The 17902-nt window shown below is 41.9% G+C and overlaps 1 long non-coding RNA gene across 3 annotated transcripts in view; it reads right to left on the reverse strand.

Moving 5' to 3' along the window:
* LOC148112627 (uncharacterized) overlaps positions 1-17902 on the reverse strand; it is a 71792-nt gene that overhangs the window by 26618 nt on the left and 27272 nt on the right. The gene's annotated exons all lie outside the window — the stretch shown is intronic.

A 17902-nucleotide genomic window follows, 5' to 3' on the forward strand; every position in this document is an offset into this window, starting at 1 on the left:
AGGCACTGGCTACAAAATGTCAAAAGTATAATATCTAAAACAGAAAACTGTGTTCCCTGTGGATGGTAATACCCAATCCAATGTGGAAGCAAATTTATCATGAAATTTTGAGGAAAACATGCTAAGAAAATAAATAAGAGATGGATTTTTATATCTTTGATGAACAGTTAGGGAGTTCTCTTGGATTCCCTAATATTGGGTAATGAAAGATTTGCAAGCAAACAATCAAACTTGAGAGCACCAAAGACCCACATTTAGGGAATCATATTATTATGAATGCATCATTCCAGATATAAAATATGAAAGATTCAAAATATTTTATTTTATTTTATTTTTTTATTTATATGGAATTGCATTTATTTACACCATGATTCACCACCTGTCATCACAGTAGAAGAATTTCTACCATTTTTAAAATTAGGATTGTCTAGCCAAACATTTACCTAATTCTATTTCAAAAAAAATTGGAAAATGTAACTGATTCTAGAAATTATCCAGCAGAGGAGATCTAAAGCGACCCCGGAGGAGAAAGAGATGGAGGACAAGGAAAGTAAGGAGGTAAAGAAGAAGCAAAGACCACAAAGAGCTACTCGGGCAAACAAGAACTAAAACAACCCAAAGAATATAAAAGATGGAAGATTGGAAACTAATATCGATTAATGTCAATGGTCTGAATGATAATAAAAAGGGGAAAAAATTTTTCACAAAATTAGTTAAACAAAACGTGGATATAATATGCCTCCAAGAGGTGCATGTAAAAAAAGAAAATGAAAAATACCTGGAGTACAATAAACTTGGAAACCTTTTTACTTCCTTAGCTGAGAAAAAAAAGGGAGGTGTGGCATTGTATATTAAGAAGGAAATAAAAGCAGAATTAAAGTATGCTGACCCGAAGGGTAGGATATTAGCAGTGGAAACAAGGAGAGATAATTCCCCAATATTATTAATAGCTATATACGCCCTGAATAAAAACTTGGGAAATTTCTATTAAAAAGTACGAGAAAAAATAAGTAGTATTGATAATAATAATAACATCTGTATAATTGGAGACTTTAATGGAGTAGTAGATTCGCACAAGGACCATAAAAGTACTAAAGGCCAAAAGAAAAAAAGGAAAAATCTGCCAAAACCATCCTTTGATTTAGTAGACAAATTTAACCTAGTAGACATTTGGCGAACCCTGCACCCATATAAGAGGCAATATACGTTCTACTCCAACCCCAAAAGATCATGGTCAAGAATTGACATGATGTGGGTAAGAAGAAATGCCGGGATGGATATTATGTCAGCTGAAATTACACCTAATATATGGGCAGACCACAACCCGCTAGAGATTAAATGGAAAAATCTGTATAAGAAAAGAAACATAAGATGGAGGCTAAATACACAATTCCTGCGGGATAACCAAAATTTTGAGAAAGTAAAGGAAGAACTAAAATTATTCTTTGAAGAAAATGAAAAGGAAGCAATGGCCCGAGGTATAATATGGGATGCAATTAAGGCTTTTCTGAGGGGCCTGGCAATATCATACAGTTCACATAAGAACAAAGAAAAAAGAGAGATACAGAAGACACTGTTGGAAGAACTAAGGAAAGCAGAGAAGGAAGTGCAGCAAAACCCAGACAACGAGGGAGCTAAAGAAAATTGGATGTTGACACATCATAGACTAAGTATTATGGATCAGGAACAACTGGCGTACAAAATAAAACGAACCAAACAATACTATTTCGAAAATGCCAATAAACCGGGTAGATGGTTGTCCTACAGATTAAAAAAAGAAAAAGAGAAAGCGACCATTCATCAGCTGGAAGATAAAGAGGGCCATATTGTTAACAAAGAAAAAGAGAAATTAGAGATAGTTCGCGAATATTATGCTACTCTATTTAAGAAGAAGAAATCCTTAAAGAAAAAGTGGCCCAATACCTGTCGGAAGAAAAGCTTCCACTGATTGGGGAGGAGGAAAAGAAATGCTCAACAAAGAAATAACAATGACAGAATTAAAGACGGCTATCTCTAAACTCAAAAAGAACAAATCACCGGGCCCAGATGGATTCCCAGGAGAACTATATAAAAATCCAGATTTAGAGGAAATTCTCCTGCCAAAATTGTTGGAAATTTATAATGAGGCCTTGACAAAATCTAAAATACCGGAATCATGGAGAGAGGCATTTATCACACTCCTCCAGAAAGAAGGAGCAGACTTAAAATTAATAAAAAAATATAGACCAATCTCCCTCCTTAATATGGATTATAAGATTTATATGAGCATCATAGCAGGAAGATTAAAGATAATCCTGAACAACTTGATACATAGTGACCAAAACGGATTTCTCCCGGGGAGACAGATAAAAAACAACACAAGGATGGTATTAGATGTACTTGAATATTACGAGGAACACCCAGATAAAGAAATAGTACTGGTCTTTTTAGATGCCCAGAAGGCGTTTGATAACCTGAATTGGAAGTTCATGAAACAACAAATCAATAAGGTGGGATTCGGATCAAATTTTGTAAACACAATAACTACAATTTATGAAAAACAAAGGACTAAATTGTTGACCAAAAACATGACTGAGGACCAAAAGAAAGCACTGGAAGAATCAATGGGGCTTCAAATAGTTAAGAAGGTAAAGTACCTGGGTGTATGGATATCGGCAAGGTGCTCGGCCCTTAAGGAAGATAATTATGTGCCCCTGATCAGGAATATCAAACAGGATTTAGAAAAATGGGAGAAACTTCAAATATCATTCCTAGGCAGGATTGCAGCAACAAAGATGAGTGTACTACCCAAGTTGCTGTACCTATTCCAAACTGTCCCAGTCAAATTAGATAAAAAATTCTTCTCGGAACTTAATACTATCATCAGAAAATTTATTTGGGGGGGGGAGAAACCAAGGGTAGCAATTAGAAACTTGCAAGACAAAAAGGATAGGGGTGGTTTCGGACTCCCCATATGGGAGACTTATTACAAAACAGCAAATCTAGTATGGTTGAAGGAGTGGGCAATCTTGGGAAATAAAAGACTCCTGACCTTGGAAGGGCATGACCTTCAGAAGGGTTGGCACGCTTACCTTTGGGATACTGGAAAAAGAACTAGAACATACTTCCATAGACACAAAATAAGAGATACACTAACGCTGACATGGGGTGAAATAAAACGAAAACAATACACAAAAGTTCCGAGATGGCTTTCCACGATGGAGGCAATAATTTATCCCAATGTGTGAGAAATGGGAAAAACGGTTAAATATAAAGAGATATTAAATGGGGGAGGGAACCTTAAAACAATTGAAGAACTGAAAGAACAGGGAACTCCTATAGATTGGTGGCCATATGCACAAATAAAATCCTGTTATAAAAAGGACAAGGAGGAATTTGGCATAGAGACAGGTACTAATGGATTCGATAAGATCTGGATGGGCACGGATAATAAAATACTAGCCAAATTATACAATTACCTGCTGGATTACAACATGGTAGAGGAGGTGGTCAAGGACCCAATGATAGCATGGGCCAAAAACATCGGACAAAATATAAACTTAAATGAATGGGACTCAATTTGGAACAGCAACCTCAAAATGACTAGTGTGGAGGAATATAAGGAAAATCAATATAAGATGTTCTATAGGTGGCATTTAGCACCATCTAGGATCGCTAAAATTTATCCTAACACGAGCCCGAATTGCTGGAAATGTGGCCATCATCAAGGCACTTATTACCACTGTTGGTGGACCTGTACCCAAGCGAAAAAATTCTGGAGGATGATTAGGAAATGGATTATGGAAATAATAGGAGAAAATATTGATTTTGAGCCAAAAATCTTTCTCTTGGGAATCCTGAAAATAGAATACGCAAAAAAGAATAGGTACTTAATTATGCACATAACAACAACTGCAAGAATCTCTTTCGCTCAGTATTGGAAAGAGAAAAAATTACCACCCGAAGAACATGTAATCAAGAAAATATTGGAGTGCGCCAAAATGAATAAATTAACACTAGAAATTAACGATAGAGAGGACACAGAATATTATACCATGTGGGATATGTGGTATGAGTGGATAGAGAAAAGAAATAAAAAGTGAAGCTCGAGGAGTATAAAGTTTAATTCAATAATCAATTAACAATGATTATATAGAATCAAGTATTCCTACTTGAAGTATCAACTGCAATTGAGTGAGGATGTAAGAATATGTAAACAATAAGTAAATAATATGTATATATGAACATAAAGAATTGTGTATGATTATATGTAATATCTTTCAAATCAAATATAATGCAAGGAAGGAATATCATGTTAATAATAATAAGTAAATAACATGTATATATGTATTAACACCACGGAACCGGAAATGTTTGAATTGTATTGTCATATTTCACAATAAAAAACTTTTTTAAAAAAAGTCAATTTACTACTGTCTCATGTCTTCCATAGCAAAGCTCTTTACTAATTGATTGGGAGCTATCAATCCAAAATCCTAATCTCACTTTGCTTTCCATTAGGTTTTCTTGATCCTAGTTTAGTCAACTATATTGTGTGATTACATCCCTGTGGTTAGTTGATGGATGTGTGCAAAAGTGGACACAGAAAATACATTAACCACAGGGAGGTTTGTGAATGCAGGCTTCTCCCATTGTTTTTATACGTGTGACCGCGTTTGGGCAGTGGAGTATCTTTTAAATTTGAGATCAAGTAGTTTGCAATGGAAGCAGTGGTGGATTCCAAAATTTTACTACCAGTTCTGTGGGCGTGGCTTATTTTGTGGGTGTGGCTTGATGGGCATGTGACTGGGTGGGCATGGCTTTCTGTTCATGTGACACAAAGTGTCATATGAACTGGGTGGGCATAGCTGGGTAATCATGTAACTGGGTGGGCATGGCTGGTTGGTCATGTGACTGGGTGGCGAGGCCAATTTGACATCACTCAGGTCAAGGGTTAGGGTTAGGGTGCCTGGCCTCTCTTCACCTCAAAGACCTCAACAAGATACAATTTCCCTGTCTATTTATTTACTACTACTGAACATCCAAAATATACTATTTAATCCTATGTATATATGCCCTATGTGTAAATACATATTACATAGTATAGAGCCGTGATGGTGAACCTATGGCACACGTGCCAGAAGTGGCCCGCAGAGCCATTTCTCCAGGCACAAGGAGCTGTCACCTGTTGCTCTTCTGGGTTCTGGTGCACCGGCCAGCTGGGTTTCATGTGTACTGGCAGGCTGGAAACTGGAAGAGCAGCCGCCCATTGCGCATGCACACTCCAGGAAGATGATCTTCCTGTTTCCAGAGTACGCATGCATACCGGCCAGCTGGTCTGGTTTTTGGCACGCATGTATGCGCTAAGACCAGCAACAGGCACATGTGTCAAAAAACGCGGAGAGGCAACCTTGGTGGTCGCTCCCAAGGGAGCAGAGCAAGGTAAGCCAGGGCTTCCCTCCCTCCCTGCCCATGTTCTTGCACGGCCCCAGGCAGTCTGGACCAGCAGCCGGTGAGGGTGGGGTGGTGGTGGTGGGCTGCCTGCACAGATGACCCCATGGGCTGGTCTCCTCCCTGCTGGGAGCTGCCCTTCCCAGGCTGGTGGCAGTGCTCTTGGCACTGCCATGCGCCCGCCAGGGAAGCTCTGAACGCGTGGCTTGCCTGGGCTCCTTCCCACTGGGAGCCACGTTCCCTGGATAATGTCCATGCTCTTCGTCCCACTGGGGAAGCTTTGAATGCATGGCTTGCCTGGGCTCCTTCCCACTGGGAGCTGCAGGCCAAGCAGGTGAGGACAGGGACTGCCTGCACCCACTGCCACCTAAGTGGAAAGCCCAAAGAGGGGCAGAGATCTGACTAAAGAGCTGTGCTTGCGGAGAACAGGAGGTGGAAACCGGGAACAAATCCTCCTCCCCACCGGAAGCTTGGCTGATGATTGGGCAACTCCAAAGTTTCCTGCTAAACGTGTTCGTTCTCTTGCCTGTCTTCTTTCCCCATTTAAAAGAGCCATGCTTGTAGGGGGCAGAGATCTGACTAAAGAGCTGTGCTTGCGGAAAACAGGAGGCAGGAGAGAACTTTTAAGTTTGGTTTCCACCTCCTGTTCTCCGCTCCCATCACTACCCGCACGGCCGCATTCTGCACCAGCTGAAGCCTCCGGGTGGTCTTCAAGGGCAGCCCCATGTAGAGAGCATTGCAGTATTCGATCCGGGATCTGGGATTGCCATCACTAAATTTTTATTTTTCATTTTTCATCCTATCCTTTCAAAAAGATGATTTAATCTTTTGCATACAAGACATGATTTTTTAAAACTTTGCCTACAAGATATGATGTTTTTAAACTTTTAGCTTCTTTATCTTTTTACAGATTCTTTAAATATCAGTGTGCTGAAAATATTAATAAATATTGATAGAACTTTATACATCTTGGATTTATTCAGATTCACTGTTTATATAATTATACATATATCTGACAAACATACTATTTAACACCACAGACAATTCTACTACCCTACAAAATGACCTAGATTATGTATCTGAATGGTCAAACAATTGGCAACTCCAAATCTCTGCTAACAAATACTCAGTCCTGCACATTAGAAATAAAACTCAGAACATCAAATACAAGCTGGATAGAAATGATCTAAAATATGACCCACACTCTATCAAGGACCCAGGAGTACTCATTTCAAAAGATATAAGCCCCAGAGCTCACTGTAACAACATTGCTAAAAAGGCATTAAGAGTTGTCAACCTTATTTTACAAAGTTTTCTCTCTGGTAATGCTACACTTCTAACTAGAGCATACAAAACCTTTGCCAGACCTATCCTTGAATACTGCTCACCTGACTGGAACACACACTGTATTTCAGACATTAATACATTAGAGAGAGTCCAGAGGTATTTTACAAGAAGAGTACTCAACTGGTCTGCTTGCAATAAAATTCCTTATACCACCAGGCTTGAAATTTTAGGTCTGGATAACCTTGAACTACGCTGTCTACATTCCGACCTAAGCTTAGTACACAAAATTATCTACCTTAATGTCCTACCTGTTAGGAATTCTTTAACTTCAACCACAATAACACAAGGGCTATCAATAGATACAAACTAAATGTAATTCGCTTTAATCTTGATTGCAGAAAATACGACTTCAGCAATAAAGTAGTAAATGTCTGGAACACTCTACCTGATCCTGTTGTTAGTTTCTCTAACCCCATACCTTTACCTTAAACTGTCTACCATGGACCTTACATATTTCTTAAGAGGTCCCTAAGGGGGCGTGCATAAGCGCACCAGCGTGTCTACCATCCCTGTCTACTGTCCCCATTTATATGTAATAATTTTATGTGTTTATGGCTATATTTTGCCTATTTTTTGCCTATTTATACTTTCTTATATGAATGAAACAAAGCTCAGAATTCTTAATTTTTTTAACACTATAAGTCCTAAATTGTTATATTCTATAAAAACGTCAAGAGCAATGTTCAGTATCAGACTTTTAAATATTTAACGGGGTACTGAGGGTTTATTTTTTATAAGTAACTTTTTGTATATTCAACCTTGAAAGTTATTAACATCCAATAATGACAATATTAATGTATTAAGTGCTTTGCTGACCACATAACCTATGAATAAAATGACAAAAAATCACAATGCCACAGATGCAAGAATTGATTACAAATGCTCCCTTTTTTGATAATAATGTCTTTGTGGAATTTTGTGGTGGCCTATGGGCAGGGCGGGGGCTTCTTCCAGCCGCAGGGGAAACTGTCAGGGTTTCATTGCACGGCGGGGTGATCTGCCAGCAGAGGGACTGAGGCGGTCCCAGCAGCTGCAGCAGGAGAGGGACAAAGACCCATGGCCAGCTGAACCAACCATGCTGTAGTTCCCACTGGGCTGCATCAGCCCCACTGGCTGGGGTTGGGGGCAGTCTTCTCTTCAGCTATCTGGTACGCTCCACTGCAGCCCCTGGCAGCCATGGCTCATCCCGCTGTGGTCCCTTGGGAGGATTCCCAGGTCCCGATTGTGGGCAGGCCTCAGGGGATCAGGCGACCTTGACTCACCCAGGACTGATGGGCACCACTCTCCTCCTCAGTCAGCAACGGCCATCGAACCCTAACCTCTGGTAGGTTTCTCGCTGATCCCTGGGAGGAACTGTTGAGCTGGACATCTCCCTCCTCTCGGCATGGGCTTTTCCTGGTTGGGTTCCAATTACTGAACACCAGCAGTGCACATATTGGCCAGGCGTCCTCCACCGCCAACCCAGCCAGCAGCTGGGTATTCACGGTGGCTGGCCATTCATCAGGCAGCCCCCATCACTACCATCCGGTCCTGTCCCATGCTCCATCTTCCCTGAGTCTTCCTACTCCCTGGGTTGACCAGGGAGCAGCCGGGGCTCAGGACCCTGGAATGTAGCTCCAGTTGGAGCAAAGTATTTTGGAAGTACTGGCTTAATGTCAGGCTCCAAGTAATGCAAGTAATGCACCCATTACAAATTGAACCCTAAGGCGTTGCTTTTCTTCAAAGAACAAATTTATTTAGATACATCATCTTGGCACTACTGGTGAAAAGCCAGTACTGAAGTTCCCAGGCTTTTCATTCCAATATAAGTTTCAGTTTCTCAAGTTCCCAAAACAAACTTGTTACATTATCCAACTTAGATGGGAACTGTTGCTTGGTGACTTCTTTCCTCTTCCTCCAGTCAACCAGCCATTGGAATGTGGTTTACTCATCGGCTAGGAATGATGTTTTGACTGAAGGCTCTAACCTCCTTCAGCTTCAAACTGTGTCAAACTGAATTCATGTCAGAATACCCAATGATACAAACAATCCCACAGCCCAATCAAATGCAGGCTTGACACCTGCATTATATTGAATTCCAGTATAACATGGTCATTGTCTTGCAAAATTCCTGCAAATTCAACCCCTTCAATCACTTCTCTGTTAGTAAGAATTAAGTAGAGTATAGTTGTCAATTTATTTATTTATTTATTTTATTAATTCAATTTGTATGCGCCCTTCTCCAAAGACTCAGGGCGGCTCACAATGCATTTAAAATCATTATGAAAAACATTTAAAAATTTAAAACATTAAAACTCATTCACACCATTCATGGCCAGATCTCACTGGATCGCAAGAGCGAGATCAACGGCCCCAGGCCTGCCAGAAAAGCCAGGTCTTTACCGCTTTTCGGAAGACCAATAGGGTGGGGATGGTCTGGATATCAGGAGGTAACTGATTCCAGAGAGCTGGGGCAGCCACAGAGAAGGCCCTCCCCCACGGGCCCGCCAGTCGGCATTGTTTAGCTGATGGGAGGAGACCAACTCTGTGAGTTCTTACCGGTCGTTGGGAGTTATGCAGTAGAAGGCGGTCTCGAAGATACCACCTTCCCTAAGCCATATAGGGCTTTAAAGGTAATAACCAACACCTTGAATTGTGACCGGAGACCAATAGGGAGCCAGTGCAGCTCGCGGAGAATTGGTGTAATGTGGGTGTACCTAGGTGCACCCACAACAGCTCGCGCGACAGCATTCTGGACCAACTGTAGTCTCCAAACAATTTTCAAGAGTAGCCCCATGTAGAGCGTGTTGCAATAATCTAACCATGAGGTGACAAGGGCATGAGTGACCATGAGGAGAGCCTCCTGATCCAAGTAGGGTCGCAATTGGTGCACCAGGCGAACCTGTGCAAAGGTCACCCTAGCCACAGCTGTCAGATGTTGCTCTAATCTTAGCTGTGAGTCTAGGAGGACACCCAAATTGCGAACCAGTTCTGAGGGGGACAATTTCTCCCCCCCAGAACCAAGGATGGACAATCAACATAGTTTTTAGGAGGCAATATCCACAGCCACTTGGTCTTGTCTGAGTTAAGTCTGAGCCTGTTGACTCCCATCCAGACCCTCACAGCCTCCAGGCACTGGCACATCACATCCACCGCATCACTGAATTGACGCGGGGTAGAGATATACAGCTGGGTATCATCAGCGTATTGCTAATACCTCACCCCGTATCGTCGGATGATCTCACCCAGTGGCTTCATGTAGATGTTAAATAGGAGGGTAGAGAGGACCGAGCCCTGAAGCACCCCGCAAACGAGGGGCCTAGGGGTCAACCTCTGTCCTCCTACCAACACCGACTGTGATCGACCAGAGAGATAGGAGGAGAACCACCATAACACGGTGCCTCCCACTCCCAGCTCCCTTAGTCGTCCCAGAAGGATACCATAGTCAATGGTATCGAAGGCCGCTGAGAGGTCAAGTAGCACCAAGATGGAGGAATGACCCCCATCTCGGGCTCACTAGAGATCATCCATCAGTGTGACCAAAGCAGTTTCCGTGCTGTAGCCAGGCCTGAAGTCAGACTGAAAAGGGTCTAGATAATCCATTTCCTCCAATGACCGCAGGTGTCGAGCCTCGGTTGGGTCTCGCCATCACTAGGGAGGACGACGAGGAGGGGGCAAGCTGTTGGACTCTCCGGGGGCGTGTCATCAGCTGTTTGAGAAGTCTTTACCACCCACACACAAAACGAAGCAAACTCTTTCATCGGAGATGGGGGGGGGCATGGTGTTTGCAGATGACGCTGCCTTGTGCTGTAACAGAGGCGCGCTCCTCCTACAGGCCAGCTTGAGGAAGGAGGGATGATGTTGACTGTTTGATTGTTAATTGATTTATTGTGCTCCTCCTTCAGGCCAGCTAGGGGAAGGAGGGGTGATGTTAACTGTTTAATTGCCACTTGATTTATTGCTGTGTATATAAAAGGCGCTACACTGCGATTGCGTGTAGCACTAACTTTAAACCTTGTTTCCGGCTTGTGCCTTTCTCCTGCCTGTGTTTGCTGTGCTGAACCTAATTAAAGGATTGCAACTGCTTTATTCCGTTCTGGTGTTGGCTTGTTTCCAGTGCAGTTGGGTGGACTGGCCGAGAGCAGGAGCTGAAGTGCCACCACTTTCTCTACAACCTTTCCCACAAAGGGTAGGTTGGAGACTGGACGAAAGTTCTTTAATTCTGCTGGATCCAGGGAAGGCTTCTTGAGGAGGGGCCTTACAACCGCCTCCTTTAATGGTTGCGGGAAGGCCCCTTCCCTCAAGGACGCGTTAACTAGAGCCTGGAGCCAGCCTTGTGTCACCTCCCTGCTGGCCAAAAACAGCCAGGAGGGGCACGGGTCCAACAAACAAGTGGAGGAACTCATCGCTCCTACAGCCTTGTCCACTTCCTCAGGAGTCACAGGTTCAAACCCATCCCACATAATATGACTAAGACCTGCCCCCATCATCTCGGTCAGAATTGCCCAATCAGAGTCCGGGTCCATCTGAATATGAGTGACTTTATCTGACAGAAACTGCACAAACTGCTCAGCTTACCCTAGAATTTAGTTCCCTCCTCTATCTTTTGAATGACAAAGTTGTCAGCTAGGTTGGTCAGGAAGCTGTTCAATCTCACACTTGATGCAGAGTTTGTCTCCCGGTTAATGTCAGGATAGTTAAAGTCCCCCATTACTACTGTGCTGTGTTTCTTACATACATTTGTAACTGATTAGCAAAAAGTTCCTCTATTTATTTATTTATTGCTTTGTTGGATGGTAAGTTATGGTTTCAGCTATATTTTGTTTCATTAAATTTATTTAATGTTAATTATATTTGTTAGACTATATCTTTTTCACAATAATGTGTTCCTTTGACAGCTATTGTAAACAATGAAGTAATAAGACAATACTCAGATAATTCCAACAATGCTTTCCCTGCTAGTCTTCAGAAAACACTTTGAAAACGCCATTACATTTATATCTGTAGACTTTAGAAGAAATCAACTACAATTTTCAGCAGATGGCAGCATTTAGCTGGTGTTAATTGATTTCAAAAAAGCTAAATGAGTAAACAGATATTATATGAGATTGTAGGAAAAATTGTGCAGTTACAAAACAAGCAAAAGAAGACAATGATAAACTATGTCCATATTGCTGTGAAGAAAATTACGTGAACATGCTCATGTTGTCATCAGGAGTATTCAATCTTATCACAATGTATAATGGAGACTGAACTACCTGTGAACTGATTTTTTTTATGTACATGTTTGCTTTAAGCACACAAAAATATTCCAATAATTTCATACTTTAAGCTAGTGTGTGTGTGTGTGTGTGTGTGTGTGTGTGTGTGTGTGTAGGTCTTTGGTTATTCGGGTTTTCTCCCGCGTAAAATTGGAAGTGTCTTGGCGACGTTTCGACGAAGTCTCATTCGTCATCTTCAGGCTGGTGAAAACGCAGGAGAAAACCCGAATAACCAAAGACCTACATACAAACACCCGCGAAAACCTCAGAAAACATATACATATACATATACATATACATGCATACATACATACATACATGTATGTGTATATATATATATTGCTGTGCCATTTTGTTCAGGGCTATTATTTGTAGTTCATAGGTACACATAACATGATTCAGGTTTATTTGATTCTTCCTTGCCCTCTTCAAGTAATCCCTTTCCTAAAATGTCAGTTCAAGATGTTTCCAATAGCCAGTATAGAACTAAATTCACCACAAGATGTCTCCCTTCCATTATCTTTAGAGGATAGCTCTATTTAACAGTTTTTAAAGAATCTTACTATACTCATGATGAAAATGTCTGGCTGAAAAGGTGAATCGGCATGCCAAAGCAAATTGTGTTTTTAATTTGAGCTTCCTGTTTCTTTAGAACAGGCTTCACCTCACCCACCCAAAAAAAAAAAAAACACTTTAGCAAGTCATTTTGCCTTCTTGCAAGCATATCTCTTCTGGCATTCTAGGCTTAGTAAATTTATCTGACACACTTGGCTAATGATGCAATCAGAAAAGTTCAGTAGGAATTCCTTTTTAATTATGCAATGTTGTCTTAGATTGAGCTCAAGTGACTCACTAAAAATGGTGTGGTACCAAGGGCAAACACACTGACTTAATCAAAAGTTCTTAGAAATCAGAAAATAAACAAAGAAAACATTTCAGTGAATTAACAGCTTAATCTGGCACATGTTAGTTCAAAACTATGTCCATTTGATTTTAATTGCTCCAACTCCCAAATTTTGTGTTTATAGAACTGCAGCCTCAGAGTATAAGTGCATAACTAGCTTTTGCTTATGTTATTAATAATAAATTAGACCTTGCCATAGCCACAACTCAGAAAAGATTCATTAAAATTAATGGAACTTGCTGATCGTGTCTAACTAAAGCACATTTGACTTCAATTAGTGTTCTCTAAATATGACTAAAAACATATGGTTTATTATCTCCTTCAAGCTAAATTGTGCTATTAACTAAATATATAAGGAGATGCACTTTTATTTTATCATTTTAAACATGTGTACCTGATGTAGCCCATAATTCTACTTGAATTTAATCATAGTACAAAAATTGCTTGATATTAGTAATTTCCTCCTCTATCCCATGACATTGTCTTCATCTCAACTCCTACCCATGACTGACACAGACTTTAACTGTCCTTAGTTATAATGGTATTAAAATAGTATCTTCTCTCTTGTTCTGATACTCAAGATGCCTCAAGATATGTAAAATTTGTTAGGCTTTGTGACACAGTCTTTAAAGATATCAGTGTCAACCCTGAAGCTGACCTGATCAAAACCATCTTGGAGCTTTAGTGTTGCCACACTGGAGCTGAGGGATAGGGAGGAGGGATTAGAGATAGCTGGGGTTTTGTAGCCAGAATAAAATACTTTCTCTTGGGAACCAAGGACATTCTCACACCTGGCCAGAGAAGGAGGAGTGATGTCACCAGGCAACCAGACAGCGCATTGATTGGACCACATGACTGATTGTTTGGGGTTGAGGAAAAAGTTTTACTTTTAATTAGGTGAAAACTGCAGGAACCTTCTGAAATGTATTGGCTGGATCAAGGACGATGGACAATGCGAAGATCATGTAATTAACCGTTTATTAACAACAGCTGGGCTAACTGCCACAGCTATAACTGAAACTGCTTGGAACTCTGCCTGACAGCTCTTATAAAGCGAGCTGTCAGGCGGCTTAACCAATCAATGAACAGAACTTTACTTTAACCAATCAATGAACAGAATGTTACTTCCTACTTCAGCAGACTTAATACATTGCACCCCTTTCCACCTGGATGGTGCATGCATAGTTCTGGAGGTATGCCGGTCAGCACCAGCTTCTGATCGAACGTCTTAACCCTGCCTCACTCACAGACTCTTGCGAGGAATTACTTTCCCCAGCAGTTCTAATAACTACAGGTACGTTACTGCTTTCGACCTGTGTTTCAATTTCTCCCTCGGGATTTGATGTCCGGAATGCAATGATTTTAACACAGAATCCCGTAAAGATTTTGGAATCACCACCCTGTGTCCCCACAATAAACAACCCCCCATGGCAGATAATTCCATTTTACGGATAGTGTACGGTTTCCACTTCATGTCCACGGGCCCTTGTGGCCACCCCCTTAGCACCCAGTCCATGACTGTGGAGATCTCTGGATCGCGGAATGAAACTCGAGCGATGTCAGCCGCCATCAAAACGAAAGGTGAGTCTTCAATCATCAGGACTGACGAGGTGGGAGCTGGGTCAGAAAGCAATGTTGGCACGGGGCACCGGCTGAGGGCATCAGCATGGGCTAGTTTCTTGCCTGGCACGTACAGGAGTGTGTAGTCGTAGGCAGATAAAAACACAGACCACCTGGTGAATCTCGGGGATAGGAATTGCGGAGTTTGATGGTCAGCTGCTAGTAGACCAAGCAGAGGCTTATGATCCGTCACTAGTGTAAAAGGTCGACCATATAGGTAATGATGAAACCGCTTGACTCCAGCTACCAATGCTAGAGCCTCCTTGTCTAACTGTGAATAATTTTGCTCCGCTGAAGCCAAAGTCCGGGAGAAAAATGCAACGGGGGCTTCACGGCCAACAGGGAAACGGTGACTTAAGACCGCTCCCACCCCATAAGGAGAAGCATCACACGCTAGCACGAGGGGTAGGGACTCACAGTAGTGAGCGAGGACAGAGTTTGAAACGAGTATACGTTTGACATTAGTAAATGCAGCGGCTGCAGTTGAATCCCAGTTCCAACGTGTCTCCTGGTTCAGCAAACGATGCAAAGGTTCCGCAATAGATGCCTTGTGTGGTATGAAAATTGCATAAAAGTTTAAAAGGCCTAAGAAGGCTTAAAGTTCGGCCTTGTTGGTGGGAGCAGGGGCATGTAAAATAGCGTTCATCTTAGACTCTGTAGGGTGTATACCCTTACCATCAATTAGGAAACCCAAGAACTCGATTTTGGAAGCAGCTACAATACATTTGCTTTGCTTAACTTTGAGCCCCACTCTCTGGAATTTGGTTAGAACCGATCTGAGTCTTTTAAGGAGTTCAGTGGTGCTGGTGGCCGATACTAATACATCGTCAAAGTACGGTACAACCCTGGGAATTCCATGAAGTAAATGCTCCATCATGCTCTGGAAGATTCCCGGGGCGACTGAAACCCTAAATTGGAGGCGGCGGCAACGGAAAGCACCCCGGTGTGTCACTATAGTTTGTGCGTCCGCTGTTTGGTCATCCACAGGCAGTTGTTGATATGCCTGTGCTAAGTCTAATTTAGCAAATATGGAGCCACTACCCAAGGAGTGCAAAAAATGTTGCACAATAAGAACGGGGTATGCATGCGCCTGTAATGCACAATTAATTGTTGCTCGGTAATCTGCGCAGATGCGCACTGAACCATCTGCCTTCATGGCAATAACAATGGAGTTCTCCCATGATGCATACTCAACAGGCTCCAGGATACGTTGTGCTATTAATTTGTTAAGTTCAGCATCCACCTTTGGTCGCAATGCAAATGGTACTCTTCGCGGCTTAAGGCGGCAAGGCTGCACTTGAGGGTCAAGACTGAATGAAACCGGTTGTCCGGTGTATTTTCCTAATTCCTCAGAGAAAACTGAGGGGAATTCATTACATAACATGTCCAGTTCAGATGAGGAGATGGCATTAACCCCTTGTATAGTTAGACCTAATGCATCGAACCAATTAAGGCCCAACAGGCTGGGGAATTTTCCTTCCACAATGACTAGTGATAATAATCCACTAAACTTCTTAAATTGTACTCGGAATGTGCCACTTCCGACAATGGAATGTTGGCTCCTTGGCAATCTTTTAACAGGAGATGGCAGGGGTCTAGTTGTCATTTAGCCAGTTTTGGAACTAGTCGTTTAATTGTACTCCATGTCACCAAGGATGTAGCAGAGCCGGAATCAACTTCCATGGTGCACGGTTTCTGTTCGATGAATACTGTAAGGCGAATCTTCTTCGGGCTCAACATATTTGGTGGTGTTACTAAATTCACAACAGAAGAAGATCGTTGGTTACTATTACGAACTTTAGACAGATTAGGACAATATTGTCGGCCCCCATCCTGTGGCACACGTGATTTGAACTGTGGCTGAGGGGCTCTGCATACTCTGGCAAGATGACCTTTGCAGCCGCAACAGCGGCACTCTGTATTTTTAAAATGGCAATTAGCACGCAGGTTTTTTCCTCCGCAGCTGAAACATGCATTCGGCCCCCTTGACATGCTAGTTGGGCCAGAGTTTTTGTTTTCTAGACTCTTGAAGACGGCACACTTCAAAGTCACCATCAAAATCTGACATATTCTCATTTGTCTCATTTACAGACAATGAGTCTTTTTCCGTCTTAGGTGGAGTATATCCACGGGGCAACTCGGCTAGTGACAATGCTGCCAGTTCTGCAGCACACGCCTCATCCAATGCCATTTGAAATGTGAGGTCATAATTCGCAATCAGATGCCTTTTAAGACTTTGGTCCCTGACCCCACTGACAAGTCTATCAAGGAGATAATCTTCTAAATCAAAGAATTCACAATGCCTGGCCGCCCTCCTCAGAGCCGCAACATATTGATTAATAGTCTCTCCAGGGGCCTGATCACAATGGTAAAAGTGTTGGCGGTGAGCTATTCTTGAGGGGGCTGGTGCGTAATGATTTTTAAATTTTTTTATAAAGTCTTCCCATGTTCCCGAATGTACAGATTGTGGGGCCATTAATGTCATTGCAGTATCAAACATTTCAGTACCGCAGAAACTTAGGAAATAAGCGCGTTTGCGCTCAGGCATCAGCTTTGTATAATCATTTGCGGTATAGAAATTTAAACAAATAAATAAATAAATAAATAAATAAAATTTGCAATTAAGAAACATTCAAAACGTGCCAAATAAGCCTCCCTCGTCTCTGCACTGGGATTGAAAGGAGGAAAGGTCTGTGCGGATGCCATTTCTTCTTCTTCTTCTTCTTCTTTTTTTTCCTAACTGACTCACGTTTTGCTTCTTCAGTTTAAATCTCCCTTGTTTTCTTATTACTATGACCGGTAGATCGACCAGTTGATCCTCGTCACCAGTTGAAATGTATTGGCTGGATCAAGTACAATGGACAATGCGAAGATCATGTAATTAATCGTTTATTAACAACAGCTGGGCTAACTGCCACAGCTATAACTGAAACTGCTTGGAACTCTGCCTGACAGCTCTTATAAAGCCAGCTGTCAGGCAGCTTAACCAATCAATGAACAGAACGTTACTTTAACCAATCAACGAACAGAATGTTACTTCCTACTTCAGCAGACTTAATACATTGCACCTTCAGAGTCAGTTTTCACCAGATGTGTGCCAATATGATATATCCAATAAAGCTATTCTTTGAGGAATCCATCTGCCTCGGAGTTTTGCTTGCTATGGGTCTATTGCTTGGAACCCTGACAATCAAGTGACTGGCAACTGAGGTAAGATAAGGATTTGAAATGTCATATTGGATTAGTCTTCTGCCAAGTCAAAGATGGTGAATAACACTTTAGATCAGTACTAAAGAAAGGACTACAAAGTAGACATTTCAAACAGAACTAATGTGGTATAGAGGTTAAGGAGAGATCAGAG

The sequence above is a fragment of the Pantherophis guttatus genome, chromosome 8 (assembly GCF_059756535.1).
Source record: "Pantherophis guttatus breed Tessera chromosome 8, ASM5975653v1, whole genome shotgun sequence".
Lineage (NCBI taxonomy): Eukaryota > Metazoa > Chordata > Lepidosauria > Squamata > Colubridae > Pantherophis > Pantherophis guttatus.